The sequence below is a fragment of the Zalophus californianus genome, chromosome 11, assembly GCF_009762305.2.
Source record: "Zalophus californianus isolate mZalCal1 chromosome 11, mZalCal1.pri.v2, whole genome shotgun sequence".
Classification (NCBI taxonomy): Eukaryota; Metazoa; Chordata; class Mammalia; order Carnivora; family Otariidae; genus Zalophus; species Zalophus californianus.
The window spans coordinates 89,815,498-89,842,233 of NC_045605.1; the positions used below are offsets into that span (position 1 = coordinate 89,815,498).

At 37.1% G+C, this 26,736-nt stretch overlaps 1 pseudogene; it reads right to left on the reverse strand.

The window, feature by feature from the left end:
* Positions 1–17,855: 17,855 nt before the first annotated feature.
* On the reverse strand, positions 17,856–26,719 carry LOC113913600 (annotated as a pseudogene).
* Between the last annotated feature and the right edge of the window lie 17 nt (positions 26,720–26,736).

The window sequence follows — 26,736 nt, forward strand, 5'->3', positions numbered from 1 at the left end:
GACCCTTGGGGTCACAGAAAGACCAGGGGTGCCTGAGTGCGGCAGAGCTCCCAGGTATCAGAGTGGGGAAGCCAGCTGCAGAGACGGAGCCGAGGCGCGGGCTCTCAGCTCGGGGTTGCCATAAACTGTGATCCGTGGCCCAGTCTGGCCACTACTCCTCCAGCAGGGACCCAACAAGCAGCAGAGCCGGAGAGACTCCCCTTCCTCCCCCGGGAGGAGCGGCACGGGAGTGCACCACAGGTATCTGCTGGGTTTGGAGACTCCACACGAGGTTGGGTGCCAGAGATACAAACGCTCGGTCACAGGCCAGGTGAGCACGGAGTGCTTTTCTCTGGGGGCGCACATAGGAGCGGGGCCCCGAGTTCTCAGCTCCTCCGGGTGGAGATTGGGAGGCCACCATTTTCACCCTGGTCCTCCAAAGCTGTACCGAGAGCTTGCAGGGAACAAAAGCTCCTGAGAGCAAACCTGAGCAAGTTGCTTAGCTGGGACCGACAAGGGCGGGGCAATTCCGCCTCCGGCAAAGACATTTGGAAACCACGGTAACAGGCCCCTCCCCCAGAAGATCAGGAACAGCCAGCAAGCCAAGACCAAGTTTACCGATCAAGGAGAACGGGAGAACTCCAGCGCTAGGGGAATACTGCACATAGAATTCAAGGCTTTTTTTTACCATGATTCATTAGTTCATCAAAGTTAATTTTTTTAACTGTTCTTTTTTAATTTTTCTTTTTCCCTTTTTCAACCAACATCTTATCCCTTTTTTAAAATTTTTTTTTTATTTTTCATTTTTAGAGTCATATTCTATCCCTTCATAGTAGTTAACCTTATTTTTGGCATATATATATACATATATATATATATTATATATATATATATAAGTTGTTCTCTCTTTAAAATTTTGAGATACAGTTTCTTCTAACAGATCAAAATATACCCTAAATCACTAGTGTATGGCATTGTTCTAGTCTCCTGACTGATCACATCCTCTCCCTTTTTTCTTTTTTTTAATTGTCTTCTTTCTTTTATCAAACTTATTTTATCAATTCCTTTTATAAAATCTTTTATAATTTCCACCTTTACAGTCATCTTCCATCCCTTCATTGTATCAACCCTTATTTTGTACATATATGTCTTTCTTCCTTTAAAATTTTAGGAGGCACTTTTTTCTAACAGACCAAAATACGCCCAAAATCTAGTGTGTGGCACTGATCTATGCACTAGCCTGATCATATTTGATCATATTCTGCTTTTTTTGTATTGTTCTGTTTTTGTTTTTATCTTTTTCTTTCTTTCTTTTTTCTTTCTTTCCCTTTCTTTTCCCCTGGCTTCAGGTCTTTTCTGATTTGTATACAGTATATTTGCTGGGGACGTTGTTAACCTGTTAGCAATTTGTTCTCTCATTCATCTATTCTCCTCTGGACAAAATGACAAGATGAAAAAAATCACCTCAGCAAAGAGAACAAGAGGTGGTACCGTCAGCCAGGGACCTACTCAATATGGACATTAGTACGATGCCGGACCTAGAGTTCAGAATCATGACTTTAAAGATACTAGCTGGGCTTGAAAAAAGCGTGGAAGTTATTAGAGAAACCCTTTCTGGAGAAATAAAAGAACTAAAATCTAAGCAAATCGAAATCAAAAAGGCTATTCATGAGGTGCAATAAAAAATGGGGGCACTAACTGCTAGGACAAATGAGGCAGAAGAGAGACTCAGTGATATAGAAGACCAAATGATGGAAAATAAAGAGGCTGAGAAAAAGAGAGAGAAACAACTACAGGATCACGAGGGCAGAATTCGAGAGATAAGCGATACGATAACACGAAACAACATTAGAATAATTGGGATCCCAGAAGAAGAAGAAAGAGAGAGAGGGGCAGAAGGTATATTGGAGCAAATAATAGCAGAGAACTTCCCAAATGTGAGGAAGGAAACAGGCATCAAAATCCAGGAGGCACAGAGAACCCCTCTCAAAATCAATAATAATAGGTCAACACTCCGACATCTAATAGTAAAACTTATGAGTCTCAGAGACAAAGAGAAAATCCTGAAAGCAGCTCGGGAGAAGAGATATGCAACCTACAATGGTAGAAATATTAGATTGGCAACAGACCTATCCACAGAGACCTGGCAGGCCAGAAAGGACTGGCAAGATATCTTCAGAGGACTAAACGAGAAAAATATGCAGCCAAGAATACTATATCCAGCTAGGCTGTCATTGAAAATAGAAGGAGAGATAAAAAGCTTCCAGAACAAACAAAAACTAAAGGAATTTGCAAACACAAAACCAGCCCTCCAAGAAATTTTGAAAGGGGTCCTCTAAGCAAAGAGAGAGCCTAAAAGCAGCATAGACCAGAAAGGAACACAGACAATATACAGTCACAGTCACCTTACAGGCAATACAATGGCACTAAATTCATACCTTTCAATAGTTACCCTGAATGTAAATGGGCTAAATGCCCCAATCAAAAGACACAGGCTATCAGATTGGATTAAAAAACAAGACCCATCAATATGCTGTCTGCAAGAGACTCATTTTAGACCCAAAGACACCCCCAGATTGAAATTGAGGGGGTGGAAAACCATTGACCATGCTAATGGACACCAAAAGAAAGCTGGGGTGGCAATCCTTATATCAGACGAATTAGATTTTAAAACAAAGACTGTAATAAGAGATGAGGACGGACACTATATCCTACTTAAAGGGTCTATCCAAGAAGATCTAACAATTATAAATATCTATGCCCCGAACATGGGAGCAGCCAATTATATAAGGCAATTAATAACAAAAGCAAAGAAACACATTGGCAACAATACAATAATAGTGGGGGACTTTAACACCCCCCTCACTGAAATGGACAGATCATCTAAGCAAGGAAATAAAGACTTTAAATGACACACTGGACCAAATGGACTTCACAGATATATTCAGAACATTCCATCCCAAAGCAACGGAATAGACATTCTTCTCTAGTGCCCATGGAACATTCTCCAGAATTGATCACATCGTAGGTCACAAATCAGGTCTCAACCAGTACCAAAAGATTGGGATCATTCCCTGCATATTTTCAGACCACAACGCTTTGAAACTAGAACTCAATCACAAGAGGAAATTCGGAAAGAACTCAAATACATGGAGGCTAAAGAGCATTCTACTAAAGAATGAATGGGTCAACCAGGAAATTAAAGAAGAATTAAAAAAATTCATGGAAACCAATGAAAATGAAAACACAACTGTTCAAAATCTTTGGGATACAGCAAAGGCAGTCCTGAGAGGAAAGTATATAGCAATACAAGCCTTTCTCAAGAAACAAGAAAGGTCTCAAATACACAACCTAACCCTACACCTAAAGGAGCTGGAGGAAGAATAGCAAATAAAGCCTAAACCCAGCAGGAGAAGAGAAATGATAAAGATCAGAGCAGAAATCAATGAACTAGAAACCAAAGAACAGTAAAACAGATCAATGAAACTAGGAGCTGGTTCTTTGAAAGAATTAACAAGATTGATAAACCCCTGGCCAGACATCAAAAAGAAAAGAGAAATGACCCAAATCAACAAAATCATGAAGGAAAGAGGAGAGATCACAACCAACACCAAAGAAATACAAACAATTATAAGAACATATTATGAGCAACTCTATGCCAGCAAATTAGATAACCTGGAAGAAATGGGTGCATTCCTAGAGATGTATCAACTACCAAAATTGAACCAGGAAGATAATAGAAAACCTGAACATACCTATAGCTACTAAGGAAATTTAAGCAGTCTTCAAAAATCTCCCAAGAAACAAAAGCCCAGGGCCAGATGGCTTCCCAGGGGAATTCTATCAGACATTTAAAGAAGAATTAATACCTATTCTCCTGAAACTGTTCCAAAAAATGGAAATTGAAGATAAACTTCCAAACTTAATTTATGAGGCAGCATTACCTTGATCCCAAAACCAGACAAAGACCCCAGCAAAAAGGAGAATTACAGACCAATATCCTTGATGAAAATGGATGCAAAAATTCTCACCAAAATACTAGCCAATAGGATCCAACAGTACATTAAAAGGATTATTCACCACGACCAAGTGGGATTTATCCCTGGGCTGCAAGGCTGGTTCAACATCCGCAAATAAATCAACGTGATACAACATATTAACAAAAGAAAGAACAAGAATCATATGATCCTCTCAATAGATGTAGAAAAAGCATTTGACAAACTACAGCATCCTTTCTTGATCAAAACTCTTCAGAGTATAGGGATAGAGGGTACATACTTCAATATCATAAAAGCCATCTATGAAAAACCTACAGTGAATATCATTCTCAATGGGGAAAAGCTGAGAGCCTTTCCCCTAAGGTCAGAAACACAGCATGGATGTCCACTATCACCACTGCTATTGAACATAGTATTAGAGTCCTAGCCACAGCAATCAGACAACAAAAAGAAATCAAATCATCCAAATCGGCAAAGAGGAAGTCAAACTCTCACTCTTCGTAGATGATATGATACTGTATGTGGAAAACCCAAAAGACTCCACCCCAAAACTGCTGGAACTCATACAGGAATTCAGTAAAGTAGCAGGATATAAAATCAATGCACAGGAATCAGTGGCATTCCTATACACCAAAAACAAGACAGAAGAGAGACTAATCAAGGAGTCGATCCGATTTACAATTGCACCCAAAACCATAAGATACCTAGGCATAAATTTAACCGAAGACGCAAAGGATCTGTAATCAGAAAACTATAAAATACTCATGAAAGAAATTGAAGAAGACACAAAGAAATGGAAAAACGTTCCATGCTCATGGATTGGGAGAACCAACATTGTGAAGATGTCAATGCTACCTAGAGCCATCTATACATTCAATGCAATCCCCATCAAAATACCTTCCACTTTTTTCAAAGAAATGGAACAAATAATCCTAAACTTTGTATGGAACCAGAAGAGACCCCTAATAGCCAGAGGAATCTTGAAAAAGGAAAGCAAAGCTGGCGGCATCACAATTCCGGACTTCCAGTTCTATTACAAAGCTGTCATCATCAAGACCGTATGGTACTGGCACAAAAACAGACACATAGATCAATGGAACAGAATAGAGAGCCCAGAAATGGACCCTCAACTCTATGGTCAACTTATCTTTGACAAAGCAGGAAAGAATGTCCAATGGAAAAAAGACAGTCTCTTCAACAAATGGTGTTGGGAGAATTGGACAGCCACATGCAGAAGAATGAAACTGGACCATTTCCTTACACCACACACAAAAATAGACTCCAAATGGTTGAAAGATCTAAAGGTGAGACAGGAGTCCATCAAAATCCTAACGGAGAACACAGGCAGCAACTTCTTCGACCTCAGCTGCAGCAACTTCTTCCTAGAAACATCGCCAAAGGCAAGGGAAGCAAGGGCAAAAATGAACTATTGGGATTTCATTAAGATAAAAAGCTTTTGCACAGCCAAAGAAACAGTCCACAAAACCAAAAGACAACCGACAGAATGGGAGATAATATTTGCAAATGACATATCAGATAAAGGGCTAGTATCCAAAATCTATAAAGAACTTATCAAACTCAACACCCAATGAACAAATAATCCAATCAAGAAATGGGCAGAAGACATGAACAGACATTTTTCCAAAGAATAGATACATGAAAAAGTGCTCAACATCGCTCAGCATCAGGGAAATCCAAATCAAAACCTCAATGAGATACCACCCCACACCAGTCAGAATGGCTAAAATTAACAAGTCAGGAAACGACAGATGTTGGCGGGGATGCGGAGAAAGGGGAACCCTCCTACACTGTTGGTGGGAGTGCAAGCTGGTGCAACTACTCTGGAAAACAGTATGGAGGTTCCTCAAACAGTTGAAAATAGAGCTACCATAGGATCCAGCATTGCACTACTGGGTATTCACCACAAAATACAAATGTAGGGATCCGAAGGGGTACGTGCACCCCAATGTTTATAGCAGCAATGTCCACAATAGCCAAACTGTGGAAAGAGCCAAGATGTCCATCGACAGATGAATGGATAAAGAAGAAGTGGTATATATACACAATGGAATATTATGCAGCCATCAAAAGGAATGAGTTCTTGCCATTTGCAATGACGTGGATGGAACTGGAGGGTGTTATGCTGAGTGAAATAAGTCAATCAGAGAAAGACATGTATCATATGACCTCACTGATATGAGGAATTCTTAATCTCAGGAAACAAACTGAGTGTTGCTGGAGTGGTGGGGGGTGGGAGGGATGGGGTGGCTGTGTGATAGACATTGGGTAGGGTATGTGCTATGGTGAGCACTGTGAATTGTGCAAGACTGTTGAATCACAGATCTGTACTTCTGAAACAAATAATGCAACCTATGAGCTCCAAAGCCAAGATTATATTCGTTTTTAACCAAAGGCTAGGACAGTATAGAATAACTGTTTTTGATATTTTTATAATGAAAAATGAATCACTAGCAAACACAAGTAAGATAAAAACAATTCCCTGACTCCTAAAAATACATATGTAGAAGCAGAAATAATAAACTAGCTAGAGTTTAAAAACTCAAGTCATTGTCCGCCCATTAATTTGCTCTGACTCTCTTCTTGAGGAATGGGGCTACCTTCTTTCTTGCATTAGTGCACATAAGAAATTCAGCTATTGGGGCGCCTGGGTGGCTCAGTTGTTTAAGTGACTGCCTTTGGCTCAGGTCATGATCCTGGAGTCCCGTGATTGAGTCTCGCATCGGGCTCCCTGCTCAGTGGGGAGTCTGCTTCTCCCTCTGACCTTCCCCTCTCTCGTGCTCTCTCTCTCTCTTTCTCACTCTCTGTCTCTCAAATAAATAAATAAATAAAATCTTAAAAAAATTGAGCTATTAACAGGTGAATCATCATTGGACAAAGTCCATCATGGTAATCTCAATCCCCATGGCCATCTGTAACTAGCTGTATTTAGTAGCCATGAATCCTAGGTAATGCCAATGTTACATAACTGGAATTTCCTGGGTGTGGCATTTGGCAAAGCTCTTGCTTCCCTGATAAAAAGAGACAGACTTGTCCGTCATGGTCCTTTGATTTCACTCTCCCTACTTTTCCTGCTTGGAATCCGAGGTGATACCTAAAAGTAGCCATCATCTTGTGGCACAAGGCAATGTGCTAAGTGAGGGCTTATGGAGACTGCATCTCTGATGAAGTCATTAATCAGCTTCATCTGGGCTTCTTGTCCTGCAAGTGAAATAAACTTACGGAAACTCATTATTTAAGATTTTCCCATTATTTGCAGCTAAGTACAACATGAAATGATACAACTCTCTTCCTGGTTAGTTCTTACAGTTTGTAGCTTCTGGTACTCTATTTTCCTTGTCTATAATAATAGGGTGTTTTCACTTTGCAAAAAATGCAAAGGATGCATCTTCCAAAGAGTATGATGTCCTTTATTAAAAAAAAAAAAAAAGGTCCTATCTCCATTCTTTTTACTAAGGTGAGAAGAAAGCTACAGGACCCATATTTCCAAGTTCAGCCAAAATAGTTGGCTCTTCCTTCTGTTTTTAACAAATGTAATACTAGAAAACATTCAGATGATACCTGTCTCCTATTTGCTGCCAAATGGTCCTTTGGTAAACACAAGTATCTTGGACCTTGGAGATGGTGTGCCTCATTTGGAGTTGGGAAGGGCACAGAGAGGTGAAGCTCAGCCATGGCTGTGTCTCTGGAGGACAAATCACTACAAATGGGCCCAGTATAATTTGCTTAATACAGTGATTCCCATAGGGAAACTATGATAAGGCAAGACAGGAATTAAGAGCCCATAGAGTAAGATTTGATGGAAGATACCTACACTGCAATCCTTTTATGACTTGGACCCTTTCAGTTCCTTATTTTTGGTCCTTCCTCTCTCATCAGGTCCACTGAGGTGACATTTTGCTTTTGTTTCAAGTAGGCCTTAGCTACTCTTGTACCTTAGGTGATAAATTGCTTTGTGCATGTGCTTCACATTCCTGAAGTACTTCTGTCTTAGCTTTTCTCTCTAAATAAGCAGAGTCCAGTCTCTTGACATGTAACTCTTGCAGTTTGGTGAAAGGGGAAAAAAAAAAAGAAATGAACATGATTTCTAATTTTTCTGGTTTCTGATTGATATTAAATTGTGGGGTTTTTTTTGTCATTATATTTTACTTTTTGTGTCAAAGAAAGTTTCATCCAGGTAAAAAAAGAAAGTCAGGTCCTAGAAGGAGTTTTAACAAAAAATTATTCAGCTCAAAGTTATTTCTCCCTACTAAGGCATCCTGTGCTATCTGGAAGTTTAGAATGATTATAACATGAATGGCAACATGAGTGAGAACCTTAACCTTCCCATTTTATTAGGGACAGGTTAATCTGTACTGTATAAAGTCAGCATCTCCAACCACCATCCTGCTCACCTTGGAAATAGGAACTATATCAAGAAATTGACCTTTTTTATATTAGTTAAATTTTAACTATCATGCTTTGATATATAACCATGCTCTGCTATAGTTAAGAAGATGAACACTGAAAACAGGAGGTGGTCTTTGCCTCGTATTTTGGGGCCTAATACAAGTTTTATACCAAATTCCTTTATACTCCCTAAAGATTGTGGTTTTAAAAGGAGTGTAATAAGTTTTTTGAGGGAATGTCAGTCATCGTACACTTTACTGTTTTAAATTTGCAGAGTGTCTCATTTTATGTTCTGGGTTTATAGAACTGAATAATGTATGAGGTGTCAGAGCCCTTTGAGATCGGCTAGTCTAACCCCCTGAGTACCCAGATGAGAATATTGAGACATCAAGACCCACATTACCAATTTTGGTGTCATGATGCCCTCTATCAAATGGAAAACAATGTCAAGCACCAGCCCTCCTCACCATACTTACTATAAATCACTGATATGGGAGTAAACTTGACAAAAGCCTCTGAATTACTGAATTAGAGAATGATATATAGTAGGCCCCTTGGATTTTTTAAGTCGCACAGATTTACATCCTCTATATAAAAATAGCAAAATATATAAAGAAAATATTTTTAAAATATTTCTAATCCCAAATCCCTAAAATCACACGCATACATTCAATACCTGAAAATAACATACAGTACATGGTATATAGTTAAAGCAACCTGCATTTGATAGTATTATTAACCATCAATTACTTACATGTAACGTTTATTTATGTAGATAATTTTTCAAAAGGAGATATTTCTGCTTATTTTGTTAGAGATTCTCTTCCTTAATTACAGATAGTTTAGTATATTATCTATCCTTAATATATTATCCAACCTGGCTTTTATATGTGTTGCCTGAAAACATAGCAGTCAAGTCGTTGAATACATGACCTGAGGTTAAAATGTTTAGTATATGGAAGAGTAAAGTGTGTGTGTGTGTGTGTGTGTGTGTTTTGAGGCTTTAGGTCTTTAAAAAAAAAAAGCTCACAAATTGTGTTTTACGGTATAAGAGCTAAAAAGTCCTATTAGTGACACTTAAGTTTTTATATAGTAGCTTGCCAGTGATCATTAAGTGAATAAAGCATCCATCAGTGGTATGGAAATCAACCCTGTTCATAAATCATCCTGCTCAATCTGTTACCAGAGGTGAGCTAAATGAACATTTTAGGAACATCTATAAAAGTTTAAGACCAGGAACATGAATGATTTTCTCTATCTATTTAGTAGTCAGTATGATAGAAATCTTACAAGAAAAATTTTGTCAATTTCTTCATCTTGCATAGGATTTGATCTAAACAAGTACATTTCTTCTTGCAAATGCCCCAACTTTAATACAGAGTAATTTTGTTTCCATAAACTTTAGACTACTTTTTATGAGTGAGAAAAGTGTTCATTTGTGGAGTAAATGGCACACGCCTGTCTCTGTGCTTGGGTTACTTTTCCTTATTCATGACTTCTACTCTACTCCTACCCCCATGCTGAGCACCCTGGTGCCCTCATACACTTTTGATTTGTGTAGAAGGCCTCAATCAGGTCCCCAGAAATTTCTGTTTTCTTCCAACCCAGAACATACTTTGTAGGATTTTAAAATTAAGCTCCTCATGATTGTCTAGTCTGGATGGTACACAGGTCTAACTTCGCAGACTATGAGAGAAAGCCCCTCTGACAGTGAGCTAGGTAGGCTTACACTTCCTACTGAGAAGTTACAAGTCTCCATTTTGTTTTGCTAGACTTTCCCGTTACAAAACGTCTGGGTTTCCTTTTTTTAAAAATTTTTTTTATTGTTATGTTAATCACCATATATTACATCATTAGTTTTTGATGTAGTGTTCCACGATTCATTGTTTGTTCATAACACCCAGTGCTCCATGCAGAACGTGCCCTCCTCAATACCCATCACCAGGCTAACCCATCCCCCTACACTCCTCCCCTCTAGAACCCTCAGTTTGTTTTTCAGAGTCCATCATCTCTCATGGTTCGTCTCCCCCTCTGACTTACTGCCCTTCATCCTTCCTTTCCTGTTATCTTCTTCTTTTTCTTTTTTCTTAAAATATGTTGCGTTATTTGTTTCAGAAGTACAGATCTGTGATTCAACAGTCTTGCACAATTCACAGCGCTCACCGTAGCACATACCCTCCCCAATGTCTATCACCCAGCCACCCCATCCCTCCCACCCCCGACCACTCCAGCAACCCTCAGTTTGTTTCCTGAGATTAAGAATTCCTCATATCAGTGAGGTCATATGATACATGTCTTTCTCTGATTGACTTATTTCACTAAGCATAACACCCTCCAGTTCCATCCACGTCGTTGCTCTATTTTAAAGACATTCTGAATAGAAACTTGACTAGTCCCAACCATTCTTAGATCATTTGCTTAAACTTTCAGAAATGATATAATTTATTTTCATTTATTTTCACCAAGTAATCAAAACTTTTTTTTTCTTTTTTACATTTCTCTTCTCCCATTTCCCATATTCTGTACCTTTTCCTCCCCCAACAAAATCCCTCATGATCTTCACCTTTTCTGTCCACCAGGCTTCAGAAGGAAGGATGGGATATCTTGTCACCAATTCTTAGAGAGTAGAAATCACTGGGTCAGCAAAGTCCCTTCCAATTAACACTCCAAATTACGTTTGTGAGGTGTGAGCTTCAGTGCTATGTTCTCTGCTGTCAGACCTAGGAAAAATATTCCATCAAAAATAGCCTCAGAGATTCACATGACCTTGGTATCATTGAAGATGTAAATGCTTTTTAAAGTGTTTAGAAAGAAATGAAAAAATGCTTCTCTGACTAGAGCTGAAACCAGTAAATCATGATTTTATTTTATTTCACTCCCCTGTTGTGATTTTTTTATTTAAATCTTGGGGTAGGAGGGAGGAAATAGCCCATTCCCAGTACAAGCAAGAAATGACAACTGTGAAAGACAGACAGACAGAAATACTCAAGCATGAGTCACCTCCATTTTATGAGAGTAGTTTGGAATCCCAATTTAAAAGTGAAATGTTTTCCTCACAAATTGGCAAAATGTTTTATGGAGTAATGAAGGGGAGTAGAATATCTTGTAGCTGTTGGATTAAATTACATTACTCTGCTGCTTTATTGCTTTGAGAAAGTATTAGCCAGCTTTCTTCTGCATGTCCTTGAAAAGCAAGCATTTTTTTCTTACTATTGGGGAAAAAAAAAATTAGAGAAGGTTGTGGGTACAAACATAGAAGAATTAAAAAAAACAATATGCATGCATTTATTTAAATCTTACATATCTGCATATATTTGTAACACGTCAACAGGTCATCAGTTGACCTGCATGTGATTTTCTATGTGTTTCACTCTCGTGCCCCTCTGTGCCTTTACAAATGCTATTTTCTTTCTGACATTGCCTCTTTTCCTTTTATACCCTGTGTGTTCTTTCTCTTTCTTCGAGACTGCACTCAAGTATTTTAACATCTGTGAAAGCCTTCTGTGCCTCCCTTCAATAAATATCCTGCACATCCATTTCCTGGACTTCCATAGATTGTTAGATAAATCTCTATCAAAGATTGTTTACTGCCTACTCTAGTACTGTTTAATGTAGTCATCTCCCCACACTGACACCATGCTCCACAAGGCCAGACTATATTTTAGTTTCCTTTATGTGTTCATATTTCTAGCACATAGTACACATTTAATAAATACTTTATTGGATGTCTACATAGAGACATAAAATTCAGTTGTATTATGTGATCTTTTATATGCAAGTATGTGTGTGTGTATATATATATATACATATAAAAGGCAGTAGAAAGAAGATGCTAAGATAAAGATATGAAAATACAAAAGATAAATAGAGATATGGAAGGACAAAAACAATATATATGAATAATCTTAGGTACATTATTGTTGCTTAACTGTAGCTTGTTAAAATCTATCACAACTCAGAGCAGAATGCTGTATGCAGAAACATTGCAGCATCAGGTTCATATTCTGTTTCTTAGAAACTTAAATTTCTTGACATCAAATCAAGGAACTAAATACTTGGTTTTCCCACTCAAACATACATTTTTTTCAAGTGCCTGTGCTACAATTTGTTATACTATCTATTCATTAACTTATCTGAGATAAAAACACATGTGTCTAACAATCTCCTTAGTAATCACATCAGTAGATAGTATGACAAAGAAGAAGCCTACTCAGTTACAACTGATTCACAGTTTTCCCCCTTAAATTCCACCTACTCTGTAGCTCACTGTTAATTTTATATTTGGTTGTATGCTCTGCTCTCTCAAGATGGCTTTATCCTGTTTCCTCTGATGTTAACAGTTATCAGGGCTCTTCATCTATCCCATAAGGTGCGCACACCTTGTATAGAATCCATACTACAAAGTTAATATGCAATATGTCATATGTCATTCTGAACCAGGGAAAATACCATTGTCCTTTGTTCCCATGTAGCACCTAGGCCATTTATATTAGTTGAATAGTTGTCATTGTTTTTTTTCTACCTTTGCTCAAATGATTGTGAGGCAGAATATTTTAATGGAGATAGATATTTATCAATTCTAATGATTGTTCTCATCATGTCTTGATTGTAAGTCTAATTCTTTAGGATAGTTGTTTTCAGCTATTCTCTCCTATGATCTTTTTTCTGCTCATTCAGAGAATGTAGATGGAGCACCTCACCTGGCATGGGCAGCATGCGGGGATCTAAAGAAATCAATATAGGAGTGCTGTCCCTACACACCCAAGAGAGTTCTCTCCTGAGGGTCACAGGTTCACAGGCAAACAATTACGCATAAAAAGTATGATATTACCTAGGAGAGAATATCGGTGAAGACTTCCTAGAGGAATTGGTTATTTCATTATCATGGTGTTTTTACTTACAGAGCATTTTGTATCTATTAGATGATGTTCTTTCTAGTAGTGTTACCATTCATATTGTGAAGTACAAAAGCTAGTGAAAGAATGAGGAAAAGCTGAAAACTATACCATTAAAATCAGATGCTCTTTCATGTATTTAGTTTCTGACTTTATTATTTAAATGACTTCCAGGTAAATTCTAAGAGTTTTAGATAAATGGTTGAAAATTTGGAAAACTACTTTTAGAACACTGATGAAACTATTGTATTGATAGCTATTGGTACAGTTATAAGCCATCTAATAAATGTATATGTACATGTATATGCCCTTACACAGGAACATTTATGCAAAGTGTTATTGATTAGTATATAGAAAATGAAATCAACATGTGCTTAGGTAGATATATTGGCACTGGGACGCATTTTTTTTTTTTCAAGACCAAAGGGTAAAAGAGAAAACAAAGAATAGTATGAGCACATGTGCATATGCACACATAGAGGTCAATACCTAGAAACTTTTTATTTCTAGCCCTGGCCATGTATGAGTTTTGTTACTGATTTATAGAAATCATATTCCAATGCTGAAATGCTCTGAACTTCCTTGGCCTAAATTAGTTACTGTCTGATAATAATTTAATCATACCATGTGTTATCTGTGCAGTTTAATTTTGCCTCATATTGTTGATTAAAATCAATGTTAAAGAGATCTAAGGCCAAGGAAAATCTCTTACTGATGTTCTTTCCCAATATTTAAGAGAAGTGGATAGCAAGCTAAAACAATATAGAAAGATTACTAAAATATACAAGTCATATGGTCTCAGAAAGAGTCAAATTTTCAGGATATATTGAGTGTGTTCTACAAGATACCTGTGTTCTATTCATAAATGTGATGATGATGTGGGACTCGATCCCGGGACTCCAGCATCATGCCCTGAGCTGAAGGCAGTCGCTCAACCAACTGAGCCACCCAGGCGCCCTCTTTCAAACTAGTTTTAACAGTTTAGTTTTAACTTGAACTGGTTTCTTACTGGCTAAAGAGTTAAATAAAATCTTTGAAATATATTCAATTTGTGTTTTGATAAGAGTCATTATTTACCTTTTAAAAATATATATGACCACAAACAGTTAATATTTAAGATCTGTTATGAAATATATACATTTCTTCAACCTTCAACAAATTATGAACAGCTACTATGTACCACAAACTTTTAAAATTTTATGCTTTCATGGTGCTTATTTTCTAATGAGAGAGACAGACAATAAAATGTGAATATATAATATATTTTCATTTAGTAATAAGTTCAGTGAGGGAAAGTAAAGGAGGGCATAAGAAGATAGCAAGTGTCAGTAAATATTATGAAAGACTTTGGAGTGAAAAAAAAAAGACTACGAAGAGTGCTATCTGGTGTATTCTTCCAAGTAATCTCTTCCTTTCATTGCCTTTTGGCTAATTTACAACTCTAAAAGGTAGAAAACTGATAATGATAAAAATTGCATTCATAAAAATGCAAATAAATTGTATGTGGCAGAATGCTATTGATCACTGCCCTGTGGATACACTGGTTTGGCATCTATTTATAAATTTATTTCAGAATTCCTTATTGCATATATTATGTATGATTATTTAAATTTTCCTTTGAACTACTTATAACATTTTGCTGGTTCCTCCCCTAATTAATGAATTAAATGTAATTTTGACATGATATTATATGTTATATTTTCAGGAAAGTTTTGATTTTACCTTTTTTTTTTTTTTTAAGGGTAATGGAGAGAGGAAGCCATGGTTTGAGGATATAGCTGAGCAAAGGTTTGCAAGAAATGGGTGTGGACTATGAATATCTAGGGAAAGAACATTTAAGGAAGAAGGGAAAAAGTAGAGAGACTCTAAAGTGGAAAAAATTAGTTTTGTTTGAGGAGGCATCAAGAAAGAGTCAGTTGGATGAGATGTAAGCCATAAAAAACAGAGGTAGGAGGTGGCTTGAGAGAGCTGAGCAGCGGGGAGGCCAAGTCAGCCATTGGATGCCCACATAAAGAATTGACATTTTCTACCTGCGATAGGATGGACCAAGAAAGAATTAGATTTTACTTGCCTTTGAAAAAGATCACTGAGGATGCTGTGCTGGAAATAGATTTCAGATAAGAATAATGGAAGAAAAAAGCCCCCTAGGGAGACTATGTTTGTATTTGCAAGAATCCTGGTTGTGTCTTAGAGTAGGGTGGTAACAAATGGAAAGAGGTGTTCTGATTTATGGTACCTTTTGAAAGAAGAGACAACAGTGTTAAAAAAATTGGATGTGGTATGAGAGGGAAAGAACAAAATGTGAGTGTTTCCTAAATGTCTACACTGAGTCACTAGGTGAATGATGGTGATCTTTATTGATTAAGAGAAGACCTATGAGGGAAAAAAAAAAAAAAAAGTTGGAAGGTGACTTCAAGAGCTGTTCTGGCTCTGTTCAGCTTGGTATATGTGTTAGACTTCTAAGGATAGATGATGGGTAAGTAAATAGACACCTGGGTCTGGAGCCCTGGACAATGACACCCAGGTTAGAGAGGGAAAAAATGTGGTAATCGATAGCATATACAAGAAGCGTAATGCCACGGAAATGAAAGAGCTGACTCAGGGAGTGAATATAGACAGCAAGAGAAAAGGGCAAAAGATCCTGAGAAGGAGCTGACAGTATAGAAGGAGGACAGACAGGAGCATGTAGTGTCCAGACTGCTGAGTGAAGGGGGAGGAAATCAATTGTGTTGTCATTGCTGAGAGGTCCAAACACATTAGCAAGATGAAAATTCTTGGCTGCAATAGCAAGAGCTCTCTCTCCTGCTTCTCAGTAGTTAGTGTTATTGGGATGAAAGTATAATGTGACTGACTATTGAAAGCAATTGGGTAGGTCAATAGACAACACTTTCAGTGAGTTCTGCTACAAAGGGAACCAGATAAAGAGAGGAGCTGGGTCGGGGGGTGAGAATTAAGAGTGTTTTTCTCCCTTAGATGAGAAATATTGCAGCATGTTTATATGATGACAAGAATAGTCACCGTGGACACACTGATGCTACAGAAGGGATGGGAAGATAACTGAATGATAAACTGGAGAGATGGGAGTGGTGGTGGTTTGAGTGGGTGTTTAAAACTGAGATTGTATGAACAACAGTGCTGTCTCCTGTGGGAGCAGGTGGCTGATGAAAGGTGGAGGTAAATATCGTTAAAAGTGGTCAACCGAAGGAACTGAATAACCAAAGTGTTGGATGGATGATAGAGTTGAAATTATTTGCCTTTAAAATCACAATCAAAATAGTGCTGGAGAGAGAAATATTGAACTGGGGGTGCCTGGGTGGCTCAGTTGGTTAAACATCTGCCTTCTGCTCAGGTCATGGTCTCAGGGTCTTGGGATCAAGCTCCACGTCCAGCTCACTGCTCAGTGGGGAGCCTGCTTTTCCCTCTCCCTCTGTGCTCACATGCTCTCTCTCTCTCTCAAATAAATAAATAAAATCTTTTTTTAAAAAAGTAAACTGTATAGAGGGGGGATGATTTGCTGATTACTAGATACCCACAAAAGCGTTCAGCATCTCAGTGGTATAGTGTGCAGTTATGTCTTTTAGGAAGGAAATGGCATTTTGAAGAATAAGGAAGACACCTACTTCACCCCAGTCTCCTTGGTAAGAGAAATGTTGGAATAATCCCCACTGGATGTATTTGCAGCTAGGTTTCAGAAGGAACAAAAGGGAGCATGCAGAGTTTGGGGATAGTGTACAGTTCATGGACGATGGCTCACATACATTCCAGAGGGCATAGCAGAAGGGTTTGAAAAATGCAGAGGGCGGAGTCCCACATGTATTTAGTTTAGTGGCTGGCGGCATAGGAATAAAGACCTGTTTGCTGAAGGACAGTTACTTGTAGAGTGAATATATGCCTGCTTCCATTTGTCCTTGTTGGTCCAATTTAATTCTTAATATTGTTTCCTCAACTTTCCAAAGTGGCCTTATTTGGAAGACAAAGTTCAAGATCACTCTACTTACAAATGAGTTAGGTAAATAGGAATAAAGACCTAATGGGATTTGTGCTGTATATATATATATATATATATATATATATATATATATATATATATATATATATGTGGTAGTTTTAGTGTTTCAGTTTTAGTTTCAGTTTTAGTGTTACATGAGACAACAGTACTGGTGATCTGTAGTCCTAAGAACTTCAACACCCTTGCACACAGTAAACATTTTAATATTACTTATTCTTAAATAACTAAAACTAAAACCACTATGTGGTAACATGGACTGATTTAGGGAAAAATACACAGCCAGCTAGCTAAGGCCAAATAATCCCAGACCTACTGATTTTTTAAATGCTTTTGGACCAACGGTATCACATCATACCTTGGGGTCTCACATTCCTGCCTTCCCAGTGTGAGACCTATCACATGCAGACCACTTTTTCCCTGTGTTCTGGACACAGCTACGGAAGCTGTTAGACAGTTCCCAGCTTCCTAATTCACTAACTCTGAATCAGTATTTCTGAGTGATGTTTCCTGAACACCCAGGCTGTTTAAGATCAGTCTTTTTGGCAGGTCACACCTTTCCCCTTAGGCAAAAAATGAAATGTCCTCCACTTTTGGGCTCTCTTTCTCATCTCATGTGGCAGGGGGCTCTGTGGCGATCTGTGGCTTTTTACACAAGTCCTGGTAGAATTCTGACTCCAAGAAACGGGGATAAGAGTTGTTCTCCATCAAGCTGTAGACCCTTTTCTGGGCAGTTGTAAAGCAGCTGCTTGTAACTTCTTGTATATTTTGGGCAATCAGAGTTTTGGTTTGAAAGTCTATGTTTATCTCTTTTGGAGCTTCTTTTTCTATGAAATCAGTATATATATTCCTTGCTTTGGAGGACAGTTTTTGGGGTGACTTGGTTTTTTGGAAGTCTTCACAGGTCAGCCAGAATTCAATATTTTCTTCACAAAACTCAGATTTTAAAAAAGCCCTGAATGCAGCAAGACCATATTTACTGGCTAGCAGCTCATCAAGTGCTTCTGACCACAGTTGTGCTTCCTCAGGAAGGCTTGATGAAGGTTTGCTGTTTGCTTTTCTTGACATTTTTGGGCTTCCTAGGAGAGGATGAATTTTGCAAGAAGTAGCTCGAACAGGTCTTCCAATCTTTTAATAGGGTACGCTTCATTTTTTCCCGCTTCTCCTCGCTCTTGGGACTGGCCAAATAAGTGGTAATCAGCTCTAATTAATAGATTTCTTTTTATAATTGGTCCTGTAAGTAGTTGGTTTGCAGTGATCAAGCAGGCAGTGCCAACACCAGGGAAGAGGCGGTCCCAGCAAAAGCACATGGAGTACTGGGGTGTCTCATGTGCTGCAATAGATAATATGGGCAGATTTGGTGGGAGCATATGAGGTAGTATTACTAGGATTTAGTGAAAAGTGGACAATTAAATTAATATTAGCTTTTAAAATGATTTGTCTGTTAGATTCATTTTCAGGAAGTGTTTTCTTATTTATTCTACTTTATAAATGCTGATTATAATGGTTTGAGCAGTATCTCCCCAAACTCATGTCTACCTACAACCTTAGAATGTGGTTTTATTTGGACATTCAATCCTTACATATGCGCTTTGTTAAGAAGAGGTCTTACTGGATTTGATGGGCCCTAAACCTACCACAGGGTCTTTGTAAGAGAAACCGGCGGGGGGCGGGGGGAGGGGGGGCGGGGATTCAGAGACAGAGACATATAGAAAAGAAAGCCATGTAAAGACATAAAGAGAGAAGAAAGCCATGTGAAGACAGAGGCAGAGATTTAGCTTGATGTTAGAAGCCAAGGAATGTAGGAATATCTGGGAGCTGCCAGAAGCCAGGAAAAGGCAAGTAAATATTTTTCCCTAGAGCCTTCAGAGGGAACATGGCCTTAGAGATGCCTTGATTTTGTACTTCCAGTCTCCAGAATTGTGAGAGAACAAATTTCTGTTGTTTGAAACCACCCAGTTTATGGTAATTTGTTATGACAGCCCTAGGAAACTAGCACAGAGACCAAGAACTATTTTTTAAAACCGGATTATTTGCATTTATATCCCTTTTTAGACATCCTTTTTGTTTCAAGGAGAAAGATAATGATCTTATTTTCATATCTTTAAAGAAATTGCCAAACTATTATTGTGAATGTCGTTTCCTTATCATTTTGCTTTTCTTCAGGAAAAATGATGTAGGCTACAAACATGGCATATGGCTAGGTGAATTCAATATATTAATTAGGTTTCTTTCAGAGGCACATTTAAAAGTAAAGAAACTAGGAGTGCCTGGGTGGCTCAGTTGGTTAAAGTGTCTGCCTTCAGCTCAGGCCCTGATCCCAGGGTCCTGGGATCGAGCCCTGTGTTGGGCTCGCTGCTTGCAGGGAGCCTGCTTCTCCCTCTCCTCCCTGATCTTGCTCTCTCTTGTTACCTCACTCTCTTAAATAAATAAATAAAATATTTAAAAGAAAACAGTAAAGAGACTTATAGTCATTAATTCTTATAGAATAGACACTACTGTGGAATTTTAGGTAAACTAAAAGCTAAATACTATAGAATAGTAATATTTTGTTACTCCACACATCAAACAGAATTATAGTATTATAAGCCAGTAAGTTTTGAAGCTCTAGTCCTAAATTAAAAGCTATTCCTTGACAGGAATAAGTGAGGATAACAGAGAGGTTTCCTTTAATTATAAGAATATTTGCTTCTAAAAATCATATCATACTCACTTATCAGGGGGTTGAGTTCTTGGGGCTATAATCAAGTACATTCAAGAGCTAAGGCAATTTAGTATGCTACGTGTCAGTCAAATCAGGAGAAAACACAGAAATTTAAAATATGCCAATGCTAGAGGTGACATAATGTAGTTGTCAAGAAAAATTAGATTCCTGATGTGTTTCAGTCCCTTTAGCGTGCAACCACATGTGTCTGAATTCAAAGGATATGACAAATTACTGAGGGTGGTAAGATTAAGCAAAATGGAGAAATAATTAATGATATATGAAATGTCAGGAAAGTCACCTTGCTAAAGTACCAGCAAGTTGGGGGTTAGCTTCAAAAGTATAAGAGAGGAAACGTACCTCTACAGGGCATTCCAGTGCTTCCTTGGGTAGCAATGACTTATTGATAGGGTGTTATTAATAGGACATGGTGTGAAAATAATTCTTAGAATGTAACTAATATAACTACATTTTTTTTGGTCCCTTAACTCTATTCTGAGCTTTCTAATGTGCAGCCATGAATAGAAAACAAAAAATCTGAGGGTTAAAATTGTGATTTCTTGTTAGGTAGTAAATTTCTATAGCCTGGCAAATTTATTTATGGGAATATATATTTTATAAACTGGCATATTCCTTTAAAAATTATAATTAAATTTACAACAATTATAAATAAAACTGAATAGACTCGATTCAACAATTACGAATGACCAACAAACTACAACTCATTTTGGATTGTAACAAACCCAAAATAAATATTACCCAATAATTCTATTGAAAATGTATTGGATAGTAAACCATGCAGCACAGTTAGAGGAAGAAGTGATGAAGGGAACAGGGGAACAATGGCGAAATTGAGAACTAATAAGATTCATCATATGCTCTGTATTCTCCAATTTTTTCTCCTCTAACACTCAATTAACTGGTATTTTAAGGAAGTTTTCTCACACTCTTAAGAAAAACACCGCCATATTTTTGTGTCTAGGCATCCTTTCACACTCAAAGATGCAAATGAATTGTATTCTAAATTAGAAGAAAGTCTTACAGCACTTCATCTTGGCATATGTTGATACATTAAACAAACCACATATTATTTTATAAATATCAACTTCCTCAATAGTACAACTCTACAAACTTTTTCTATGTTTTCCTTTACTTTTTATTCACTATTTAATTAATGCACCAAATATTTCTTGAGCACTCACTAAGTACATTGCATTCTTCTAGGCTGATGGAATACTAATAACGATTTCTGCCCTCTGTATCCTGGATCCCTGAGTCACTCTATGGGGAAGGCCCCATTGGAGGGCAGCCTGATCTGCCTCAGACATGACCAAGAAATAAACTTTATTGTGATATTTCAGGATAGTTTACTATAACAATGTAGTATATCTTACTCTGGTTAATATAGGGATGAAAAAGAATTTGTAATTCTACAATTTTATAACCATCCAAATTTTCATTTAAATATTAGAAGGTAATAAAGATGCCCTAAGGCATACTAGATGTTTGAATGTTTGGCAAACAGGAATCTGTTTTGAAAATACTCTTGAATGAAGTTTTATTTTTTTAATTTATTTATTTTTAAAGATTTTATTTATTTGTCAGAAGGAGAGAGCACAAGCAGGGGGAGCGGCAGGCAGAGGGAGAAGCAGGCTCCCCACCGAGCAATGAGCCCGATGCAGGACTCGATCCCAGGACCCTGTGATCATGATCATAGCTGAAGGCAGACACTTAACCGACTGAGCCACCCAGATGTTCCTTCTCCTTTATTTTTTTATCTGATTAACTCAGATAAAAACTGGGACATGGTCATCAAGGACTGATTATTAAAACCAGAACAATCAGTCTTTAAATTTTTGAAATTGGAAAATGGGGGGAAAATTATCTGTTGCATGTGATTCTTGGATGGGAAAAAAAAAATCACTGAGTATATAGGCTATCTAAGAATTAACAAAAATAATTTAATGCTAAATAAAGGGTAGCTGAAAATATGATAATGGAGTAAGAATATGTTAAGAATATGTTGTTACCAGTGGAATCCCTGTTCCCAGGTATTTTCAGGGTCTTACTGTATCCATGCCCTTCCAGTGGCTTTGTGGTTCAGCATTTCCTTCCTCATTGACCCAATAAATTAACTTTATTTTATATTTTGTGAGTGTTCTTCCTACTTAACTATCTGTCTCCTCCTCCTTTTCCTCTTCTTCGTTATTGACATTTAAGGTATTTGAAGTATCTATTGTAGAGATGCATTTTAGTTTATTAATCTTCACTATTTTTCAAGGGTGGGAGTTTCTTTATTTCATTGATAATATAAATAATATAGATAATACCAATGCTTTTTCCTCTCATTTCTTTTTGTTTATTTTGTTCTATTGCTTTTTTCCTAGCTCCTTTATTTCAGTGCATAAGTTATTTTAAAAAAATAAATTAGAAAAACCTATTATTTCTGATCATAAGCCATTTATTTATGTCTAACTCATTTAGCTGTGTCCTATAATATATTGACATGTTTATTATCATTTAATATATGTATCATTCTATGTATTTCTTAATTTATTTTATAATTTCCTGTATAATTAAGTTAAATCATAATTGTTGGTTTATAACACAGGTTTTTAGGTCTCTTTTGACTTACTATTTGCATTTTTTTCTATTTATACACTTTTTTAAATTTTGTCAGAGATTAATGTAAGATCTTTTAACATGTTCCATGAATATGCAAAAGGGTGCATATTATCAAGTGTAGAATTCTAAATAAAAATAAAATCTCAATGCTATATTGCTATTCAGATCTTTACGCTTCTCCAATTACTTTTCTTTTTCTTCTTTATCCACTAGTTTCTGAGAACGTTAAAAATTTCAAACGATTTCAAAGTTCTGGGGGTGCCTGGGTGGCTCAGTCAGTTAAGCCTCTGCCTTCGGCTTAGGTCATGATCTCAGGGTCCTGGGATCGAGCTGTGCATTGGACTTCCTGCTCAGCAAAGAGTCTGCTTCTCCCTCTCCCTCTGCCCCTCACCCCCACGCTTGTGCTCTCTCTCCCTCCACTTTTTCTCTCTCTCAAATGAATGAATAAAATCTTTAAAAAAAAATAAAACTATTTCAAAGTTCTTAGTCTATCTATATTTCCCTGGAGCTTTGTCTGTTGATGCTTCATATATATATATAATAATGTTATTTGCATTTCTTTTTATGATGGTTTTTTTTGTTCAGTTGTTCTTTTATTGGTTTCTATTTCATTCTTTCCTGATTTTTTTCTTTTATCTGAATGAAACAATATGACATGATACAATTAGAAACCCAACTTTGTTTCATGTTTTCCATCTTTATCCTATTTTCTAAAATTTCAGTTTTTTTCAAATTTCTGTTTATTTATCTTTTGATAACACTGTTGAAATTTTTAAAATTAATTTGAAAGACTGTTGTTTTATACTTCATGATTTTTTTCTATATTTACGTCAGTACTAGTGTATCAAAACTCACTTTGAACATTGGTTTCTGTTTCTTTGTTTTTTGTTGTTGTTTCCTTTGTTTTTGTCTATTAAGTTTTCTTCTGTCTTAAGAGCTATATTATTTTTCTATCAGTTACTCTCTTAATACTTATAGTCATTTTACCCACTGATTTGTTTAATACAAACTTATATTGTACAATAATATAGTTACTAGAATATTCTCTCATTTCACCTCTAAGTATCATTCTGAAATCGTGTTAAAATTTTATTTTCTGAGTTTCTATGGACATACTTCCTTGTTTTGGAACAAGCAGTTTTTGGACAACAATACACTTTCATAAATTATTTGACTGACCTTTAATCCTATACCGTTTTTCACATCTGAATTTAATCATCTATTTTTAAAACTTCATTCAAGGGATGCCCCCTGCTTGTGCACTCATGCTCTCTCTCTCTGATAAATAAACAAACAAACTTAAAAATAAATAAAGGAGAAGTTCTGAGAAGAGAATGGGTGGATGCTGGTAAGATAATCCTCAGATGTCTGCTCTATGGCTTTTCCTTTTCTTCTATAGAAATTAAATTGGGTGAATCAGATATTATTCTTTGTATAAAAGCATTTTGAAATAGCTATATCTACAAGCCTCTTATTCTCATTCTAACTCATTCCTTCTTTCAAACTGAATACCTATGAAAAGTATGTTTTCCAAAATATTTTAAATAGTGGTCTTATTTTTTCTAGTTTTCATTGTTCTACAATCATTGAACCGATGTTGCCCTCTAACCTGGGGGTTAATAAGCATAGGAACTTCCTCACCAGGATGTTTACTTAGGGTTGGTCACCCTTAGGAAATTTGTCCTGCTCCCAGAGTCCTTATGACTCTGGAATTATGCAGTTAACACTTTCAAAGATGAAACAGTGCTTTCTCTCAAATTCTCTTCAATCTCAATAGCTCTAGAAGCTCCATGGTCTCAAGTCCAAAAAAGGTATGACACTCAGAAGCTTCAGTCTCTTTGGTATGGCCCGTGACCTCATCAGCCTCAGAAATGAAGCAAAATGAATGAAATGACAACAAAATTTAAACATAAGATCAATTCAAATCCAAACTCAGATTTAGACAATAATTTATTGGATTGGTGTATCTCTGAAACTGAATGCTCACTTTATTTATCGTTATTCAACATGAGAATTCTAAAGAGAACTGTAACACACTTATCAAATGAGAGAGCAATCATGAAAAAATTACAAAAAGTCCAATAATAATTTTTCAAAAATTATGTCTTTCTCTAAGCAAATTTGCTTTATAGTATTGATTATGCAAAACTAAATTTTAAAACACAAAAATTTTTTGGAAAACACAACTTGATTATGTAGAACTAAGTTTCAAACAAAAACTAAGTTTAAAAAAATGAAAACGAAATCCTGCTTTTATCTCAATCAACAAACTGAAATATCTTAAAAGCAGCTAGACATAGATGGGAGGCTATGATGTCTCACAGTGAACTGAAAGCTGTGGTGGATTTTCCTCCCAGTCTGCCCAGTTTAGGTAGCTTCCTTTCATTCCCCCAGTCTTGATTCATGGTCCTTCAGAATCCAATGCTCTTACAGGGTAAGAAAAATCCTTCTAAAAGAAAAAAAAAAAGTGAACATTTTTTAGAATCTATGTGGCTATGCTTCTAAAATATATATTATTAAAATATGCTAGAAAGAGTGGAAGAGTAAAATACATCCTAGAGAAGTAGTAAGAATGAAAAAAAAAACCCCACATTTCACACATCTCTTTTGTCTCTGTAGAGGAAAAATTTACCATTCACATTTGCTTTATCTCCAGGTTTGTCACAATTTCATTTCTGTGCTTGTTTTCCCAAACTATAATGAGGACCCATAGTACCAGCCCCTCCCACCCTGTTTAAAACAAACACATGTGATAATTGTCTTTCTCTGCTTATTTCACTTAGCATAATCCCCTCCAGTTCCATCCATGTCAATGCAAATGGTGGGTATTCATCCTTTCTGATGGCTAATATTCCAGTGTATACATGGACCACATCTTCTTCATCCATTCATCTGTTGAAGGGCATCTCCTTCCATAGTTTGGCTATTGTGGACATTGCTGCTATGAACATTGGGGTAAAATTCACTACATCTGTATCTTTGGGGTAAATACCTAATAGTGTAATTGCTGGGTCATAGGGTAGCTCTATTTTAAAAGACAATTATCATATGGTTTCACTCATATGTGGAACATAAGGAATAGCGTGGAGGACCACAGGGAAGGGAGGGAAAACTGAAGGGGGAGACATCAGAGAGGAAGACAAACCGTGAGAGACTCTGGACCCTGGGAAACAAACTGAGAGTTTCAGGGGGGGAGGGGGAGGGGGTAGCCGGGTGATGGGTATTGAGGAGGGAACATGCTGTGATGAGTACTGGGTGTTATACTTAATAAATCATTGAACACTACATCAAAAACTATGTACTATACAGTGGCTACCTGAACATAATAAAGAAAAAAAAAAAAAACACACATGAACACACCCAGAGACAACTAGGAATTTATTTACCATATCAGCATCTGCAAACACACTGGCCAGTTACAGATATCCCAGACTGTCAGAGTTGACAAGCGAGCTCTGTAGTTAGGGCTGAGGGATGGGCTGCAGGTGGGGGCAATACTAAAAAGGGAATAACATTTGGGTTACTATAAAGCTTACAGATAGGGGTTTTGCCTATTTCCTTCACAGGAACAATCACTATGTGTTCTTCATTTATCAACTTAATGGCTCATTGTGCCACCATCCCACTAGAAATGTTTAAGCTCCAGGAGGATGAGGACCACAGTGCTTCCTGCACGGCCGTGGTCCCAAAGGAAGGCAGTCAGTAAATCATCTTTGAACTCACGTCTCTCAGTATATCTCTCATAAGATGCCCTCATTCCCACAGTTTCTTTCTTTTAGTTTCTCTTAAATGCCATTTTTAATATAATGTATAGGACAGTTTTATAGTTTTACAGAATTATCATGAAGATAGTACAGAGAGTTTGTGCATACCCCACCCCCAGTTTCTTCTATTATTATCTGGCACTAATATGGTCCAACTGTCACAATTGATGGACCAATATTGATACATTGTTATCAATTTAAGTCACTATTCTATTAAAATTTCCTCAGTTTCCCCCTCATGTCCTTTTTCTGTTCTCAGGATCCCATCCAGGGTAATACTGTATTAATAGTCATACCTACCAAGACTCCTCTTGGCTGACACATTTTGTCAGAATTTCCATGAGATTTTTGAGGAATA